The following is a 17825-nucleotide window of genomic DNA, read 5'->3' on the forward strand; positions in this document are numbered from 1 at the left end:
GTGAACAAATGATAAGACCCGAGGGAATGGCCTGAAGTTGTGTCAGGGGAGGGTTAGATTGGATATTAGGAAAAGGTAACAGGCTCCCCTGGGAAGTGGTCACAGCACCAAGCCTGACAGAGTTCAAAAACCATTTGGACAATGCTGTAAGGCACATGGTGTGACTCTTGGGGTGTCCTGCACAGGATCAGGAGTTGGACTCAATGATTGTGATGGATCCCTTCCAACTCCGCTTATTCTGTGAGTCTATGTATGATAACAGTTTGATTGCATACTTGGAGAAGTGTGCATCTTACATTTTAAATTAATTCTGCTTATGAGGTATGTTCTTAGAGATATTTTTGTTTCTCTCTGCCTTTCCTCCTCAACTAAAATATGGAAAGATCTCCACCACAAAATCACAAAACTGCAGAATGTCTGAAGTGGGAAGACACCTCTGGAAATCACCTAGTTCAGGTCCCAGATTAAGGCAGACCCTCTCACAGTAAACGTGTTTTTCTGATGTTTAAATTTAATTGATTTAATTGCCTGTATCTTAGTTTGTTATTACCGCCGGCCTGGTTCCTACGGTATATCACCGTGTCCCGCAGCCACAGGGAGGAGGAGGAGAGAAGATCCAGCAGGCAGGAATTGTGCAGCAAGATTGATTTATTTAATTATTTTACAAACTCTTTTATAGACTTTTTTCTTCATAGTCTAATTGGACAAAGGACCAGCCACCCCTTGGGGGTGATTGGCTAAAATCCTAAAACATCCATTGTCAAAGTATTTTTCTACTATACCATAAACAAGACTTTTCAAGGTTGCAGGTGGCTTGGTTGTTTACATTCCCTGCTACCTCTTCTGTGAGAGAGAAAAGTCTCTCACGGACTTAGAAAATAACAAGAAAATCCTCGCTAACAGCATTTTTGTACCTACAGTTTGTGGTTGTTACCTCTTGCCCTTTCCTTGGCTACTACTGAGGAAAGTCTAGCTCATATTTACACCATCCAAACAGGAATATATACATATATTGATATTGCCCCCTTGGGGCATTCTCCTCTGGCACAACAGTCATCCTGAGCTCTGTCAGCCTCTCATATAAAAGACACTCCCATTCCTTGATTGTATCTGTGACCCTTTGATGGACTAGATCCAGAATGTCCATTTCTCTCTTACAAAGACAGCACTTCAAATTTGTCTCAGCAGTGCTTATTGCAGGAGAAGGATGACATCCCTTGAGCAGCTGGTAGACCTTCTACCTATGTGGCCCAGGACACTGTTGGCCTTCAGTTCTGCAAGGACAGTAAGGTTAAGATATCTAAAGATATCTCCTGTCTGAATAACTTGTCTTACAGATAGGAGACTGGGGCTGATATCTTTTAAATATTCTCAGATATATATGACTAACTGATTTCAATGACAATTTGGCACTTAGATATTTCAGAGAATGTGAATCAGTAGAAGTTTGTTTATTATCAGGCAGAAAGTTATAGAAAAGAAGAAAATAGTGTCAGATCTCCAAAAATCCCTATTCCTAGACTCATGTTGCTACTTTACTAGATATATGTGAGATTAATATAATAGATTTCAAGCTACTGATATCTATAATAGATATCTAAAACTGACATTAATTCAGATGTACTTTTAATCTTGGTAAATTTGAAAGCAGAGGTATGATCAATTCCAAATGAAATAAAGTACCAAGAAAAACAACACCCCTATTTTTCAAGCAAACCGTTTACATTGAGAGCTGTGCAGCAGCAGGAGCTCTGACCGAGGAAACACAAAATACAAAAGCTGTCACCTTCTCAAATATTTTTCTTTCATCTTGATTTCACAGAAGAAACTACCTATAATTAAGGTAATACCTTTTTTATTAACTTGTAAGAATAACATTTTCAGAAACATTGTCTGTATGAAGAAACCTGGACTAAAACTAAAAGCTGGCACCACAAACATATACTGCAGTGAGAAAAATAATTACCAAATGTTTGTGCTGCTTAATCCAAAGGAAGGGACAATAAAGTGGCAGAAAAAAAGGAGTAAATTAAAACCCATATGTATTGGAAATCCCTTCTCTATATTAACCACAATGTTAACATATTAGTGAATTTTATGTTTACTTGTAGAAAAGATCATTGTTAGCATAATTCACAAACCTCAGAAGAGTCATTAGGATGATATGGCTACTCTAAGGAAGCATTCATATGTTACTCAGAGCAAAATAAATTGCTACAGATGTATTCATATGCTGTAGTGAGTTTTGAGGATTGATTTATTTTTTCTTAATTCTCACTGTCTATACAGGCAAGAAATAAATATGTAGTATGCATATGTAAGATAATATATGTTTAACAATAATTGCAGGATTGCAGGCAATTTATACCATCATAATTTTTGTCCAGGACTTGATCCACTGAGGATTTGATCTTCCAGTAGAGAAGAAAGCATTTTTCCCACAGGAGAACACTCTGTTGAGACAACAAGAAGATGCAAGGTCATGTACAATTCTTATGTTTGAAAGAAAACTATTTCAGAAGTTACAAGCTGAAGGACTAAATAATTAATTCAGATATCATACTGTCATGACTGACTTTAACTCAAGTAAGCAAATTCAAGATTCAGCAGCTTTTGTAAACCTACATCCTGTCCAGGCATCTCAGGTGACTTGGGTGTGCTATTGGAAGTGTGTAAGTATAAAATAAACACAATACCCTGTTCCTGTGATTATACATGCAATATAATAAAGGGAAAAGTGAAACAATAAATTAGAAGGAAATGTGAGAAGCAATGTTCAGTAATAGTCAGGAGACCAGATGAGTTTTGTAACCTGGACCGTAATAAAAGAAGGAAAGTAATGCAGGTCCCATTTATATTATTTGCTTCCTCTTTCATCTTTCCCCCCCCTCCTGGAGGAAGCACTATCCTCCTCACCTCTTCAGTCTCTGGAAATGGGTGGCAGTGCTGCAGTTCCATGGGAGATGGCAGGACAGTGTATTCAGCCCTCTCTGCTCCTTGCTCTTTTCTACTTCACTATGAATTCAGTCAGCAAGAGTACACCAGTTCTTCTGTAACTTTGTTTCAGGATCTGAGACGTAATTAGATGGAAGAAGAAGCACTAGGAATACTCCGGTGACAAGAAGATTTCCAATAACTGCAGTGGCAAAGCTCAGCTGGAACTACTCAGGTTCATTTTCAAGTTGAATGTATTAGTCTTGCATGTCAATGATGAGCAGCTGCCTCCCTCTGAGAGACCGTACTTTTAAGAGACTGCTAAAAATCTTAAAGCTGAATCCACTCCTAAGATATTAATTAGTTTGGTCCAAAATATTAGTCTGTCTTAATTAACCCAATTCCATATGGACCAAAACAGGTTTGCTAACTGATTTGCAGCCTAAATGGAAGCATTTATATCTAGGAGTATGATATTAGCAAGACCCATTTAATGAAGATGGTGATTTTCTCAAAAGATGAAGAAAGGGGAGGGAAAACCCAACACCTAGAAACAGATTCCTGTATCTTTCTTTTTTGTTTTTAGTTATGTAGTTTTAGCCATGAAAGTGGTTTTTAAAACTTTTTACCAATATGAGCCACTAGCATTTATCTACTGTGCTATGATCGAAAATTGGGATTTATTAATACATGCTCACGCAATCTTTCTCTCAAAATTATCCCCTTGTGAAGCAAAGGTGTAGATGTGTAGAATGTTTTCTGATTGTCTGTATTTCCACAGTGGGAACTAGAGTTCCTGGTTTATTACTACCGCTAAAAAGCGATTGGCACTTCAACAAAAATCAGTACAAAATAGCTATTTTCTCTCCAGCAAAAGTGGGGCAGTGAGATGCCACAGAATTTGCAGGGTTCTGAGTCTCCATCTCTCTGTGTATTTTCTGATTAATAATAGAAAGTTCATGGATACCTTCACAGTACCCATCTAGGGCAGGAGCATAGCCAAAATCCATTTCATTTGGGTGCAAATCTTCTGTATAGGATTTACAGTTCTTCTGACAGACTGAGGAGGCTGCATTAACTCACAGTTTGAACTGATTCTCTGTCTGCACATTTTCGTTACCTGAGAGAACAAAATTGCATTTATGACTTACCAAGTTCTTGGTTTTTTAAGCAAAACTGTTCATTTGAGGAAGAGGGAGAAGGAATTTTTACTTTGAAAGGAATATCCTATGTTTGTAAAATCTTTGAAAATTCACCTTCGTTCAATTGAAAAATTAATCAAACAACCCTTGAGATGCTATTAAAATCCAATACACTGGTGCTATACACCTAATTATTTTGATAAGCCTACTGTTTTAAGAAGATACTTTCCCTTTTCTTTTTTGTGTTTTGTTTAGTTACAGAAAAATACACACATTTATAGTGCCAGCATGGGTTCTAATTTAAGATGATCTTACAAGCACAGATTGTAAGCAAACAAAAAAAAAAAAAGTCTTTTTAACCAAAACCCATGGCCTTATGCACAGAAATACATTCAAAATGAAACTGGGAAACCACCGAGAAGCAGGTTTAACATATCCTCTCTCTTCAGTCCTTGTAGATTTTAGGAAGAATATGTGTTACACTTTGGGTCTGCCTGACCCAAAAAATTTTCATCATTGTTCATCCTGGAGGAAATATTCTGATCCATTGCATTAGCTGTTAAAATTGCTCACCAACGTTGCAGACAAATCTGCACAGCAGTATTGCAATAGCACAATTTTGTGTGATCATACCGGTCGTGTCAAATCTCTAAAGGATGGGTTTTTTTAAATAGCTGTATGACTTATTTATGGTTTAAACTGCAGAATATTTCTCTTTTCCTAAAGCAAAAGAAGGAATAATAATATTAAAAGGTAATCTCATTATGTTATTCACCAAATTTGCAATCAAAACTCTTTATCTTTGGAAATAAAAAAGATTTTGTGATTCACAGTAAAGGAGAAAATCACTAGCTCTGCTAATATGAAATAATTTTTGAAAGAATTACTGAAAAGAAAAGGCTATGCACTTGAAATTTCCAGCCAATATGAATGGAATGGAGAGAGAAAACACAGATTACTATGAAAGGAGAAAGAAAATATTTTAACAACTATGACTAAATAGATTTATCTGAAAATAGTCATCTTTCCATATTAGGAACTGTCTTACTATTAAATGAGAAAAGAATCTAAAAATTACATAAATAAGTGACTATCATAAAGCAAGTATTACAGTATATTAAGGTGATAAAATATCCTTCATTTTTCCTGCTTCTTTGACATGGTTCTGTCTTTTTCCTGATAGATGAAGAAAAAGGCAGACAAACAGATAATTTTTTCACTGTGTCTTGCTGCTGACACTGAAGTGAATGTTTTTCAAAAGAATATAATTTTTTTTTCAGAGAGAACATGCCTACAGAAAGAAGATGTAAGGACAAAAGCAAGGAAGTTTCTTAGAAGGGGATTCCTCTCCACTTTCAGAAAATACTGGTTCGTATTCTGTGTATTCTGGCATCTAATTGTAGTATGAAGTATATGAAGTAGTTAGGAAGCGACATTCTTATAGAACCCATAGAATGGTTTTTCTCTTGAAAATCAGGGGTTCCTAGTTTTTGTCTCTGAACTCTGTGTCTTCTTCAGATTCAGTGATATAATTCTTTTACCATTTGTTTCTTCTGGGCAAAGTCCAGAGCAATTTTTTTTCTTGTGTCTTTTCATTTTTTATAATTACTATTATTTTTCTCTGCCTTTGTTTGTTTAAGCCTTAAGTTATACCATTTATTTTTAGATTTTAAGTGACTAGTTCCAGGACTGTGATCTCTGTATGAAGCTTGTCATGTACCTAGCACAGAGGGACACCAAGTAAGTAAGTTTCCAAATAAAATAAGTAAAAAAAATCAAGAAAACCCATTTTGGAATAAAAATACATGTAGACAGCCTGCAGCTAGTGAAACCTAAGTTTCCCAGTGTCTTAGGGTCACTTTTGAAAATAGGAACTGACCACTTCTTAAAATAAAATGGTTTTAAATTGAAGATTACAATAAAGTATACCACTGACTGTCTTTTAGCAACATTTACAATAATTCACATCCAGCATATTTACATGTTTAGCTTTTCACAATACTTCCATTACAAGTAACTATATATCGTTAGGGAGTGAAGAAAAGCACTGGAAAGCCATCATCCACACTCATGATAAGAAGGTCAGGGGCATAGTTTTGTTCTTGCCTCCTACTATTCCCCTGAAAAATCCAGTGTGATACATAAGCACAGGATTTTGATGGCTGAGATCTTAATGATAAGGATGTAGCAACAGGTCTTTGATGCTGGCAAGAAAACCATATTCTATCACTATTTAGTTCACTAGTGCAGGAGTAGCCTTTGGATTTGTGTCCAGCTAATACCTCTATTACATCTATAATGATAAATATGATCATTTTGGTGTAACTTTTTTCCTTTTTCTTAATTTTTTTTTTTTAGATTTCATTCTTTATTTGCATAGAATTCTCCATAAGTATGCAGCACAAGGGCTGCATACTTGATGACTGAGTTACAGCTCTTAATTGCAACTGATGCAACAGAGTGCACAGCTTTATTCTTGACTTGATAAATGTTTGCAAATTTCAGATAAGAATATTCACTGCATATATTTAAGACAATAGTTTTTACCTGTGTGGAGTGAAACATATTTTCTGATGAAAATTCATGAGATGAAATATCACCTTCAGAAAGCTCGTGAAAAACAACCTGTAGGGTGAATCTTTCAGGATCCAAGTTTACATAGTTCCACTGGTGTACCCAGCCCATTTTCAGTGACAAGGAATGTACAATGATATGTGTACCTTTCCTAAACCTATTGCGTACTGCATCTCTGCACTGGCTTTTTTGCTGCTGGGAATAAGGGCTTGGAGCACAGAAAACAGTGAAGTACCTGGATACTGCACTTGTTATTTTAAAAATACGTATTTGTAGTTTCTGTGTGAAATCTGAGTTCATGATTTTAAGTGCTTCCTCTATGAAATCTGAAATCCCTGAGGTGCTGTTTGTGGCAATGTCTAGAAATAATTTTTATTTTATTTTAGAGCACAGCAACTCTTAAAATGGAGATTAGGTTTTTATTCTAATGGCAGCTGTATCAATGCACTTGGTTTCATATATTAATGGCAAAAAACTGGTGGTGTTGCAGGAGAACAGACTGAAACACAATGGTCAGACACATCACCTTGCTAGGTCTGATTGTAAATTCCAGATGCAGAAATGCTGTGGAGTTTGCTAGACCTTTTGTTTCTGATGGCCCTTGAATTACATTGTTCATGTCAGATCATGAAAGGACATTAATGCTGGAATTTTGAATGCTCACTTTTTTTTTCCTACTTCTTTCATGAAGATAAAAGTACTTCTTTTCAACACAGACAACCTTAAGAGCTGTGTTTGTTCTTTATCTGTCTCATATTAAAAAAGTATTGATTACTTCATAAAGGTATTTCTTTTTGGAACAAAATGGTATTTCTTATAGAAGAACAAAGCTTATTCTGTTTTCCAACTTTCTTGAAACTGCTGTTTGCAGCTTGCATTTGCCTGCAACATTTCAAACAGCTAGCACTGCTCTTACTTCAAAGGTATGAGTTGAGCAGTTGCCATTACATCAAGGCTTTATATTTCACAAGGCTTTATCTACAATAGTCACATAATTTATTGCCTTATTATTAGGTCAAATTCAGTTATCTTTATTCAAGTTTTCTGACTAAAATAATGGACTAAAGAGTCCATCTAGCTGTTATTGTTAAAACAGTTTTCTTGTGATATTGTAGGGAGAGCATTCTGGATGGGATGTTACCCTTAATTTTTTCCATACTCTTTTAATTTCTGAAGACAGATGCCACACACACATAGAAATGCGTGCTCACACGCAACTGAGACAAATAAATTCAAAATAGTCTTGATCGATGAACTGTTCCATTAAAGATGGATGTCCTAGCTGTGACTCAAGAGAGCCTTTTAATTTGAATGTTTAATTTTAACACATATAGTAGGAAATTGAAAATGAACTTCATGTTGCAAAAACTACAGTGTTTATCTCTCTTTGTGATGGGAGGATGCAAAGATCCCACGCAGTGCTTCAGCCTGACTGTACTGTGCACAGCCAGGTCCATGGAAAAAAAGAACTTGTTATAAAACGGAAACACTATGAGGGAACAGAAATTATATGGTAGCAGTAACAAAACAAAGCAATAGCATATGCAATGGCATAATAGGGTCATTATGAATCACTGTTATTCTTGCTGACTCTAGGTATATAAATTAACAATCATTTAGGGTAAAATATGAATGCAGACAAAAGGGAGACAGATCCCCTAGAGACTGTAGATTTTCCTGTTCATACTGGTGGAGTTTGGCAGTTTCATCAGCTCTTCCCTTTAAAGTAGGGTTGCTTCAAGTGGTGAGACCAAGTCCACTGGCTGCAGTTCAGCTGCACACCAGGTGATTAGACTGGGGTGGGAAAAAAGTCTGTAGGACAGAGGAGTCTGAGAGGGGAATACAAATGCTTTGGCAAATATGTGAGCTGATTCCTCTGTGTTTCTTCCCAGCTTCAGTGAAGAATACATGGTAAGTTTTGGGAATCCTGCCCCTTCACTGCTTTCTCGGCGCTCCTTTCTTGAAGTCTAAGAAAGTACATAATAGAACTCTTGGCCAGGAAAGAGAAGTAGCAATATTCTAACTTGAAATGTTTTTTAGTTTGTTGGTTTGGGGTTTTTTTTATGATAGACGTCTATTTTTTAATTTTTACAATGTTGTTTTATTTTGCAGATGAACACAGTAGAAAAAAATACGGATGTTTTTCAATACTATACACACATAAACAGACACCCTCATGTAAGTATGCATTTATAGTAGGCACATGTAAATATATCTAATGCCATAGATAAGGAAATTAAGATGCGGTTTCCTAAATCAAATAATTATGCAACATCTGAAAATTATTCTAAGAAACATTCTCAGTCCATATTCTTCTGCAGAATTCCTCAGTAAATGCTGTGATTTACCATAGCAAACATTCAAAAAAAGCAGGAAATAAATTAATTGGTGCTGACTGTATTGTATGCTACAATAACAGTCTTACTCCGCTTGAAGACTGCTGGGTTCCTCCCCCCCCCAAAAAATCATATGTTTCTATTCAAAAAAACCCTTATTTCTGAATTCCTGTAACAGTAAACTCCAGTATTCTTTAGAGCATACAGTAGGAAGATTTCTCAACAGAAAGGAAAGTCTATCTTTAACATATTCCGTGTGTGTGGATTTCAGCATATTTGTATTCATAGAGACTCATGTGATGGATTCTTTTATTTTTGAAACCTTTTCCTTAAAGCAAGCATTTGTATTTTTAACTTTAGGTAAGGTTCTAAACATTAGCATTTGTGTGCATTTCATTCAGCCTACCTCATCATTTTCTTGTTTCATGCCCAGGGCTTAGCAGTTGGAGTTTAAAAACAGCCAGCTTTAATGTCTATGACTGACATGTAATTTCTGCTTACTTTAAAGCTTTTTTTTTTGCTAACTTTGCCTTTTTTAAAATTCTTTCCTGTCCATAATCACAAAGCTACATAAGCTCTTTTGTGGCTTAATAAATATTGTCAGTTTTTTAAAGCTCAACGTAGTGTGTATTCTTCTTCAAAGATAGTTATTAAGCATATAAAAAGAAGCTTGTTACATTTGTAGATTCATTTTTTTTATTATTCCTACTTCTTATATTTAAATGAGGAAAGATAATCCATTAAAGAGGTTGAACTGTCAAGAACACTGCCATATCTATAATTAAGTATAACCTTCCTGGGTTTAAATAACATTATCAACAAAAGCCTCTAAATTTGAAATTAAATGCTCTACCTTCCATTAACATTATTGTTTTGCTTGGAAACTCAGAGATGTGAATGCAAAGGAGGTATTTAGCTCACAGCTATGACATATCTCCCATTTTTAAAAGTAAACAATAACAAGAGGCATTCCTTTTTGGAATATATATGCCTTAGATTACATGTTTAATGACAAGCATATACCTTAGTTCTGCAGAAGTATTGCTGAGAATAGCAGTTAAAGGACCCAGCAACACATCTATGCACTCGCCTTTGCTTCTCATTTTGTGATCAAGTAAACAGTTCTGAAAGATAAACTGGAAGCAGTATTCCATGTCATAGTTCTTAAAAAGAAACTTATCATTACAGCTGGAGAGAGAGATTTGCCTCACCTCCAGAAGTTTGTTCCTTAAGAAAAATGTTTCTCGTAGCACTTTAGAAGTTTCTATAAAATAGAAGACACATATAACTGAATTATTTATTACATAGATTTTGCCACTATTCATTTGGAGTTGCTGGCAGAGCTCATTCATTATTTGCAACATATCTGAGTTTTAGATTAATATGAACATGATTTTAATGAATCTGTTAGAATTTTTCCTGCCATGACCCTCACCACCTCACTGCATGACAGAATGTGTGTGAATAGCTACCTGCTGAGACATACACATCGCAAAGAAAACAAAATACAAAACCCAGCAATTATGAGCTTCATAACTCATCCTTCCCACACTGCAGATAGCTGATAATGGATCTTCATGGGGTAACCTGAAACGATTTGATTTGAGGACTGCATACATCCTTTCTTCTCTTTCTTCTCTTTCCTACACAATCCATTTGCTTAGTATGTTTATGATTTTTTTTTTTCTATTTGTAGACTATTTCACATAGAGTAAAAATCACTAATATTGACTTGTATTATGACTGATAAGGGATCATTTAATCTGAAAATTTGTGACAAAATATTTCAAACAAGAAAATGATGGAGGACAAAAAATGAATGTGTGGCAAAGTGTTTCAAATGAAGATGGAAAAGAAAATTATTAGAAAGCACTCACTCTCTATCAAAATTTTCCTCAAAGCCCATCCTGCCCTAACTTAGCATTTAAATGAGGTTGTTCAGGTCAGAGAAACAGTGATGGAAGACCTGCTAACACAGTAAATTACCCCTTCCAATTTGAATTTCCCTTACTGCACGAGGAGTTCCATCTCCTTTCTGATTTACCTACTGTCTTAAAAGAAAGAGTAGAACTGAACCTTCAGAAATTTAACTTTCATTTTTATTTTTAAGTCTAGTAAAAATGCATTAGGACATTTCATGGGTAGTACCATGCACTAATCAAACTAGATACGCTATGAAATTAATTCTCTGTGTTGTGCTGTGTCGTGTTGTGCTTTGCTTTTTGTTAAAATAGCTGTAGGGCTTATGATGGTGTATATTGAGAACATATTGTTTATTTGTTAGAATACAGTAAAATACAGTGTTAAAAGTAGTCGGTGTAAAAAATAATTTCCATAAGCCTTTATAGTATCATTATGTTTAATATATCATATTCCTGTCAAATTGTAGCAAATTCTGAATTAAAATAACAATGCTCGGGAGTAGGAAAAAAGAAACAATTTAATTTAAAGTCAATCTTAAAGTTAGCAAACCATCTACTAAAACACTAATTATTAAATACTAAATTCTAAATACTAAAACACCATCAAATGTACTTTTCACAACTTAAAGAGCCCAATTGCCTGTCTCAAACACTGTCAAGGCCACAGAAGGATCTTGTCACAAGATAAGCCACCACAGCAGGAATTTGAGATACACACAGAAGAGAGGCACTTGCAACAGAAAGGCACTAATTCCAGGCCTGGCAGAGGAAGCTGGTTAGCACATCCTGCTTAATGCATCTAGACAAAAATTTCCCACTGTTACAGACTGTGGGAAAGGAAGCAATTGTCCATACATACCCAAGTTATGGGAACGGCATTTGTGACCGCCCCATGGATACCAAAACTTGGACTGTGTAAAGGTGGTACCCACAGAAGAACGGCTCTGGGACTCCCACAACTGAGAAGCCCAGGATGAAGAAGGACCAAGGGACACTGCTGGATTCACAGCTTTTTTTTCTCCTTGATATCTCTCTCTCTCTATCCTCCTTTTATATTTCTTTCTATCTCTCTACCTCACATTCATTGTTAAATACAATCCATATTATTGACTTTGGCATATGGTCTGTTTGCACTTAGTTTGGGCAAAGGCATCTGTCACCAGTCAGATTGTAACACAGAATAAAATACATTTTAAAATCCAGGAAAAACCTTCAAACTCAGACTTCAGAGAAAACCTTCATACTACAAAATGAAAATGTACAGAAAGAGCTTTTTTCCTTACTACACTGACTCATCACTTCTAAAGCCACTGCTACTGTGTTTTTTTATCTAGCTAGAGAATTTAAGCTGCTTCAATAGCTCGTAATAGAAGAGCAGCAATGTTAAACCCAGGCACAATGCTGCTCTCTCCATCCGCAAAGGTGAATAAGATGGTTCATCTTTAGGCACATGCATAATAATACTTACTCTAGGCTGTTCATGCACATCAAGATAAGATCATCTACAATTTTTTGTACATTTGGTTTGCTCAAGCATAAAGAAAACTTTCCTGTGTGAAGTCCAATGCTCTGATTTAGGAAAAGAATAGACTGGGATGTTATTGCTGCACAAAACATTTCACAAGCACACAGTTGGGTGAGTGCACATGTACATGTGTCTTTCAGATGAAGGTCAGCCTACCAAAGCAGCTTGCTCTCAAGGATCTTCTGAAGTCCATCCAGCAGTCATGCTTATCTAGTATATCCAACTTGACTTTGAAGTCTTGATAATGATCTCCAAAGTCCTGAATAATTAGTCTTGATCATTTGAGATAAAATTCCTTTTTCTTAAGGTTACAATTAAAATATATTGAGACTCTTTGGCTTATGTTTTTAAGTGACTTTTCCTGAACCGATAGCACGCTAGTTAAAAAAATGAACTTATTCCTTACTGCAAGTTTTGAAACTCTACTGATAAGGAGCTTTCAAGTATTTTGAAAAGTCAAGATAAGCTGGAAAACAGAAATAAAAATATAGATGTTTCAGTCTTCAAAAAAGGTTATGAAAACAGCTTCTGTCAGTTACTAGTCAGTAGCAGAATGGCTGTATTACTAATCCCACAGCATGACCTACAGCATGTGGCAGAAAAATCACAGCACATCAAAATGAATAAGACCAAATATAATAAGAAGCTCTGATTTCATACAGTAAAATTATTTATTGAGAAGTCAAACATGTTGTACTGAAGATTTTTTTATGCAATGTATTCATAAGAATTGGACATTTCTTATGTTTCAAAAAAGAAGAAATATTCCCAGATTGGTCTTTGATGGACAAAAATAAAAAAAAAATTGATGAATGGTGGATGAAGTCATGACCAAAAACCTGATGCAGCCTTGAGTAAGAGAGAAGGCTCCACCTTTTTCTCATTTCCCTGTTGGAAAATATACTGTGTCTGTACTTCAGCCTGTTCTAAAATATCTCTTCAGAAAAAACAAAGAAAAATACTTTACTTATTACATTGCATTGATAATGTAATCCTAACAAAACTAGATCTTTTTCCTCCCACTAAAATGCAAGGGTTAACTACTACTTATTTATGCAATGAAGCTGAAATCAAGTAAATGCCTGTTACTGCTCGCCCAAAAAATAAAACTGTTTTAATATCACAGCTCCTGCTGTGTTTCTCTGAGGCTTTTTCATACCAGAAATTGAACAAAACTCTATTATGAAATCAAAGTAAATAACATCCCAGATATTACTTGTTGTCCCCCAAAACAAGAAGTTATTGTAGCACAAAAATAATACAATTTATTTTAAATAACAGAAGATATAAGTGAAGGGGAAGTGGAATAAAGTTCACTGACCTTTTTTCACAATTTTCAGTATTCTTCTGATTTATGGTAAAGATCAATGGTAAACCACATGTGAAGTTATATCCTCTGAAATTGTTTGAATCTGCAGGAGATAAATAAAAAAATATCGAGCTCAGAACTGTGAAATGTTCACTTTGTCTAAAGATCATTTCCATATTTAATCAGACTGCAGGGATGATTTTCAAAATGTCACGGATTTTTCAGACTGACAAGTTTCTTCATATTAGAATGTTTTCCCTTTTAGATTGAAAAATCTGTTGTTTTCTTTTCATTCATCTTATCTTCTATAACTTGATTTATTATTCAGCATTAGCTGCCAAAGTGGTACAAGGGCTTTATTTGGAAGGAAGCTGAGTATGGACATGACAAGTTTCCTTTCCCATTGCTTCGCCCAAATAAGTCCTGAAAAGTTCCAATTTCCTCTCTGTGCATTGGCTCTCAAGGCATCAAAAACACACACATAGATGGGAAGAAAAGCCCTTGTATCTAAGGAGAACATAGAAATGAAACACATTTGAAAAAACAACCAAACTTCCACTGACAGGATAAGCCTTACAGGTTATTCTAAGTGTGGATTGTTTTACTGATGAAGAAATGTTTCTCTTTCCCTCTTTTTCCCAATAAGTAAAGGAAACTCTCCCAGTAAGTTGATGGAAAATGTCTGGAAGCCAAATGCAATGGTGGATTTCTCAAATTTTGACTTTCAGAAAGTGAGGAAGGGAGTAAAGAGCTATTACCAGAAGAGCTATTTCCAAAACTGTGTAACAGAAAGAGGGAAGATGAGAGCAACAAGTCATACATTAACTGAAGTGTGATGTTTATGCCTTCATCAATAATGAGCACCAGTTGATATTTTAAGCAATGATTTAATTGGTGAAATGACACATTTGAAACATAAGGAAATGCTGATGCTAATGAAACATGCTAACATGAAAATGCTAATGAACATGCTAACAAAACAGTCTAGGAAATTTCATGTTTAGATTCATATTTGCCCTTGTGTTCATGTGTCTTCCAACTGAAATTATCTAAGGGTTTCACCTTTCAAGCTCTTCATTTTCTATCCAGTTTTTAAAAAATCCAAAATTTTGTTGTATCTGGAACCTGCAAAACTTTTTTTTTTCTTCCCATAAAAAAAGTTGTTTTCATTAAAGCCTTTAATGGAATTTATCAACTGCTCTATTCCAGAAAACCCAAGTGTGTGTTCTTTTATTAGAGAATCATAAATGTTGATACCATTGACTTACAGAATAATATGAAAGCAATAAACCGCAGCTATTCCTTCCCCTTTCAGCTATTTCCAGGAGACCATAATAAACAGAAAAACAGCATTATTAAGTTTTAATACCCTGTTTTATTTTTTTATTCAAATCAAATTTATCTTAATAGAGAAATATTTTATTTGCCTTTTTTTTTCCAGCTACTTTGAGTAAAGAAACATTTTTGGAAGTAGACCTCTCATGAGTTCTCCAGAATTAGTTTAAGAAATGTGAAGCTGGCTGAAAGTGAGGGTTTCTCCCATTCACTGTATTTTTAATATGCAATTCTTCTCAAACTGTCTGAAGAATGATCTATCAAATTGAATAGCTGATGCACTTTGAACACTTAGCTCCAAAAGATAGATGACATTTTTTTCATTAGTTTAAAATTTATATGCTACAGTATCTGTCACAATAATAATAGAATCTGACAGTGCAGATCATATGGGTATTCCACACAGCAGAGGTAATGTGTTCTTTGGAAGATAAAATGACAATTTGTTCAAATCATAGATTTTTAAATTTTAGACAAACAATGTAGCTCTCACTCTATGTAACTCATTCTTTCAGACTAATCTCTTTGCTAACAGTTCCATGGCAGGATCCAGACCACCCACATTCTATCTCTATGGGAATTTAGCAGACTGTAAATGTCCAAGAATATGATCCGGAAAGCCTGCTCCACAGTGCTGTTTACCTCAGAGACACAGAAGCCTCTCTAGGTGCTGCTCTGAGCAGCCCTCTAGTTCCCATGATCTCTAAACCTCAGCTTTAGCCTATGTCCAGAATCACCCTCTGTCAGCAAAGGAAGGCCCCTGGCTCCTGCATCCTTATCCAGCGGGTACAGCATGATATGAATGCTGAATACATTCACCTCTTTCATAGAGATAGGGTGTTACTCAATGCAAAGCTCACGGTCATAACTAGTTTTATTAAGAAAAACCCCAACATATTGGTGGAAAAAGAGCAAGGTGTTTGAATAACAAGTAAAAGGAAGGTCAGGCTGCCAGGAACTGTAAGATCTATTATCTCTGCCTGAGGGACCTTAACTATAACTCCTAATTCCACTTGCTGCCTCACCAAATTATTATTATTATTGTGTAGCCAAGAGCACAAAAATCCCTGAGACAGTACTTAAACAAAAATATAAGAGTTTTGTCTCCATTATCTAGAATTTAAGACATTTGGTTATCATTAAATTCTGACAGGCTGATTAGCTCTACTGCTCTACCTTAATGCAGCATATTCCCTCTGCAACCTGAGCTGAAACCTGTGTATAACATTTGCATCCATTTTGGATTTGTTTGGACACACCCAAACATCATAATTTCCTCATTTCCTGTACTTCCAAAATTATGTGTGTTCTCCATCCAACTATGTCTTTAAAAACAAAATGGACCAATAAACTAAATTTGTGTTCTTAAAACTGCTGAAGGAGAGAAGAATAAAGGTTTTTACAGAATAAACTCCAATCTCTGTTCTTGTTTTTTTCTTTTCTAGGACTTACACTGTTCATGTCAGTATGCACTGTACACAGTGACAGAAACGTTTGAGGACACACCCTCAGGTAAAGAACCATTTTCCTAGCATGGAAAAAATTAATCACAGATCAGTCTAACACTAACCAATAGTATTTACGACACAATTTGAATTTTACAAAAGAGACACAAACCCAGGAACTTTTGGAAAGGAAATACAACCAGCTGAATCATGCCTGCATTAGCAGAAACATCTGAGATCATCTTTTAAAGCCTTTAAATTCAGAGCAGCGACCATCCCTTTCTTTTTGTGCAAGAACTAAGTGCGTGTTTTTGACCATTCTTATTTCTTTTTCAACCTCCATAAAGAAAGGCCGCTGTAACAAACAATTTTCATTTCACAATCTATGCCTTCTATCCAAGCTTTTAGAGTAAGGAACTAAAATCCAAACACAATAGGATCCCTGAATATCAGAATGGTAATTTCTTTTAACTTCTAACCTATATCTCTATTCCAAATTATTTGTATGAAATACAAACCCTCACCCACGTTGCCTCTTCAGTTTCAGATTTATCAAAGTACTTACAGATAATGTTTCAATACTATATTAATTCACCATTTGATCTGATAGTGCATAGATAATTTTTTGAACACTTTTAAAAACTGATTCCACCAAACAAAAAAAAAAAAAAAAAAAAATATATAAAAAGGAAGAAAATTGCATCTACGGCCGTTCTCAGGCAATATCTTTGGAGGTTTTCAAGCAAGTTGTCTATTAAAGGGAAGATATTATAAGGTTTATAAGGAAAAAGCTTTCCGCTTTCATTAGCAGTTTATCAGTCACCAATTACTGTAGAATATCTGTTAGGGTTTCTACACTCCATATTCCCTTATCTAAAATCTTCATGTCTGCAAAGTAATATTATGCTAATAATTTTAAAATAAAATATCATTTGCTAATTCTTCTTCCTGCAGCACCTCCCACATCTACCCCCAGCTAGGTATCTTGAGCTTGGTAAGAACCAGGTGTGACTGTGAAAGGTTCTTCTCTGAAGGCCTGCACCATTTTGTCCACAAACGAAATGGTACCCATGACAACTCTTAATGCAAATATAAAAAGGCAACTTCTGATTCACTAGTGGTTGAAATTAAGAAAAGCTTGCATTTCAATAGAGGATTTACCTAGTTACCTGGGAGTTTTGTAAAACTGTACTAGGATGCATCATAGTCTCTGGTTGCTATTAATTTTATCTGGACTTGTGCTATTTCAAATTTCCAGAAAGGATATTTGCTCTACTTAAATCAAAATATCTTCCCCAACCAG

General features: G+C 35.3%; 3 long non-coding RNA genes across 3 annotated transcripts; 1 reads left to right on the forward strand and 2 right to left on the reverse strand.

Moving 5' to 3' along the window:
- Positions 1-2239: 2239 nt before the first annotated feature.
- On the reverse strand, positions 2240-3001 carry LOC121676771. Its single transcript, XR_006020584.1, has 2 exons — positions 2917-3001; positions 2240-2453 (listed from the first exon to the last, which is right to left on the reverse strand). It is a non-coding gene; the product is annotated as an uncharacterized LOC121676771 (long non-coding RNA).
- Positions 2391-16591, forward strand: LOC121676772. The gene is made up of 5 exons (XR_006020585.1): positions 2391-2672; positions 3068-3169; positions 5357-5444; positions 8763-8828; positions 16523-16591. It is a non-coding gene; the product is annotated as an uncharacterized LOC121676772 (long non-coding RNA).
- On the reverse strand, positions 3580-17188 carry LOC121676773. The gene is made up of 3 exons (XR_006020586.1): positions 15011-17188; positions 13755-13845; positions 3580-4054 (listed from the first exon to the last, which is right to left on the reverse strand). It is a non-coding gene; the product is annotated as an uncharacterized LOC121676773 (long non-coding RNA).
- Positions 17189-17825: the final 637 nt, after the last annotated feature.

The sequence above is a fragment of the Corvus kubaryi genome, unplaced genomic scaffold (genome assembly GCF_017639235.1).
Source record: "Corvus kubaryi isolate FWS band 111438036 unplaced genomic scaffold, C.kubaryi_AGA036_p1.0 split1-131, whole genome shotgun sequence".
Classification (NCBI taxonomy): domain Eukaryota; kingdom Metazoa; phylum Chordata; class Aves; order Passeriformes; family Corvidae; genus Corvus; species Corvus kubaryi.